Raw genomic sequence first — 3227 nt, 5'->3', positions numbered from 1 at the left:
AACCCTCAGTCATTGCTGATGGGAATGCAAAAGGTATAGCTACTTTCAAAAGACAGTTTGATAGTTTCTTACAAAACTTAACATACTCTTACCATCTGATTCATCAATTATGCTCCTTGGTATTTACCTAAAGGAGTTGAAAAATATGTCCACACAAAAACATGAACACAAATGTGTATAGCAGCTTTATTCATGATTGCCAAAACTTGAAAGTAACCAAGATGTCCTTCAGTAGGTAAATAGATAAACCATGGTATATCCAGAAAATACAATATCTTTCATACTAAAAACAAATGAGCTATCAAATCATGAAAAGATAAAGGAATCTTAAATGAATATTACTAGTTAAAAGAAGCCAGTCTGAGAAGGCTGTATACTGTCTGATTCCACCTATATGACATTCTAGAAAAGGCAAAACTATGGAGGTGGTAAAAGAGTCAGTGGTTGTTGGGGATGGGGTGTGGAAAGGATGAATAGGCAGAGCACAGATTTTTAGGATGATGAAAACACTGTATAATATTATAAAAATGGGTATATGTCATTATCCATATGTCTAAACTCACAGAATATTCACCACCAAGAGTGAACCCTAAAGTAAACTATGAACTTCAGGTGAATATGATGTGTCAATGCTGGTTCATCAATTTGTAACAAATGTACCATGCATGTTTTCTAACCACAACACTATGAAACTTCAAGTCAACCACAAGAAAAATTTTGGAAAATCACAAATACATGGACGTTAAAGAATAACCTTCTAAAGAATGAGTGGGTTAACCAGGAAATTAAAGAAGAAAGAAGAAAATACATGGAAACAAATGAAAATGAAAACATGATGGTCCAAAAACTTTGGGATGCAGGAAAAGCAGTCACAAGAGGGAAGTATATAGCAATATTGGCCTACCTCAAGAAGCAAGAAAAATCTCAGAAATACAATCTAATTTTATACCTAAAGGAGCTAGAAAAAGAACAGAAATGAAGCCTAAATCCAGCAGAAGAAGGGAAATAATGAAGATTAGAGTAGAAATAGATGATATAGAAATAAACAAAAAACCTGACTAGAAAGAATTAATAAAATTGATAAACCCCAGCGAGACTTATCATAAAGAAATGAGAGAGGAGCCAAATAAATAAAATCATGAACAAGAGAAGAAGGATCACTACCAACACCACAGAAATACAATTATAAGAGAATATTATGAAAAATTATATGCCAACAAATTAGGCAATCTGGAAGAAATGGATAAATTCCTAGAAACATATAAACTACCAAAACAGAAAATTTAAACAAAATGACAACCAGCAAAGAAATTGAGTCAGTAATCAAAAATCGCCCAACAAACAAAAGTCCAGGGTCAGATGTCTTCCGAGGGGAATTCTACCAAACATTTGCAGAAAATTAATACTTATTCTTCTCAACCTGTTCCAAAAAAGAGAAATGGAAGGAAAACTTCCAAACTCAAACTATGAGACCAGCATTACCTTGATTCTATAACCAGACAAAGACCCCACTAAAAAGGAGAATTATACCAATATCCATGATGAACAGGGATGCAAAAATTCTCAACAAAATGCTAGCAAATAGAATCCAACAGTACCTGAAAAGAACTATTCACCACAATCAAGTGGGATTTATCTCTGGGTTGCAAGGGTGGTTCAATATTTGCAGATTGATCAACATGATATACCACATTAATAAAAGAAAGGATAAGAACCATGTGGTCCTCTCAATAGATGCATAAAAAGCATCTGACAAAGTGCAACATCCTTCTTGATAAAAACCCTCAACAAAGTAGGAGTAGAGGGAACATACCTGAACATCACAAATGTACCACTCCAGTGGGGGATGTTGATAATGGGGAGACTATGCATGTATACAGACAGGAATTATATGAGAAACCTCCGTACCTTCCTCTCAAGCCTAAAACTGCTCTAAAAAGCAGTCTTAAAAATCTTTTGTCTTCTAAATTTTTTCTATTTCATCTATTTCTGCCCTTATCCTTATTATTCCTTTCCTTCTAATTACTTTGAGTTTAATTATGTTCCTGGCTTAAGATGGTAATTTAGACAATTGATTTTGAAAATTTCTTCTTTTCCAGTATAGGCATTCTAAAGCTATGTTTTCCACTAAGCACAGCTTTAGCTGTATCCCATATGTTTTGATATGTTGTGTTTTCATAATTATTGAGTTTAAGATATTTTTAAATTTCTCTATTTCTTTGAGCCATTGGCTATTCAGAAGTGTGTTGTTCATGTTCCAAATATTTGTAACTTTTTTAAAGGTGTCTTCTTGTTACTGATTACTAATTAAATTTATTTTATATTTTTGAGATATATAAGCCAGTATATTGACTATTGTGGTGAATGTCTCATGTAGTCCTGAAAAGTGTGTGTATTCTGCAGGTTTTTGGTGTACTGTTCTATAAATACTAATTATGTGGAATTGGTTAATAACATTGATGAGATGTTCTGTATTCTTACAAACACTTTGTCTGCATTTACTGAGGATGGAGTGCTAATTTTCCCTGTTATGCTTTGGATATCATTCTCAAGTTGTGAAGGGTTTTGCTTCATCAATTGTGATGCTCTATTATTATCTACATATTTAGGATTCCTATGTCTTACTAATAAATTGCCCCTTTCATTAGCAAGTAATGATTTTCTTTACCTCTTTCATATTAACATTATTAATATAAATATTGATAGAACAATAGCAGCTTTCTTATCTTTACTGCTTATGTAACAGGTCTTTCGTCACTCTTTTGCTTTTATTCTGTGTCTTTGTATTTAATATATATATTTTGTAGACAACGTGTAGTATTTTGCGTGTCAACTTCATTTGCATTCAATATAATTATTGGTTTGTTTTGGCTCAAGCCCACCATCTTCCTATTTGTTTTCCATTTGTGATTTTGTGTTTTTGTTCCTCTGGTGCTCCTTTTCTTGTCTTTTTGGGGGTTAACCAAATATTTTCTAATGTAACATTTATTTCCTCTACTGCTTTCTTAACTATATTTCTTATTTTTAAGTGGTTGTTATAGCACTATACCCCTTTTATTAATTTATTATAAGTGATTACTCAAAATAATAAAATGTACCCCTAACCTATCAGAAACTAATTTGAGATAATATTGTATCATTTCACATTATACTGGATATTTACACTTCCTACTTCCTATTTCAAACTTTTCACTTTCACCTGATATTTCCCACTTCCCAACGTAATA

At 32.4% G+C, this 3227-nt stretch overlaps 1 protein-coding gene across 8 annotated transcripts in view; it reads right to left on the bottom strand.

Annotated features, from left to right (window-relative positions):
- The window catches only part of OXR1 (oxidation resistance 1), a 680801-nt gene that overhangs the window by 445817 nt on the left and 231757 nt on the right, over nt 1-3227 (bottom strand). The gene's annotated exons all lie outside the window — the stretch shown is intronic.

The sequence above is a fragment of the Ursus arctos genome, unplaced genomic scaffold, assembly GCF_023065955.2.
Source record: "Ursus arctos isolate Adak ecotype North America unplaced genomic scaffold, UrsArc2.0 scaffold_6, whole genome shotgun sequence".
NCBI lineage: Eukaryota > Metazoa > Chordata > Mammalia > Carnivora > Ursidae > Ursus > Ursus arctos.
Note: the sequence above shows the minus strand (reverse complement) of the source record. Positions and strands in the feature narration are given on the sequence as shown.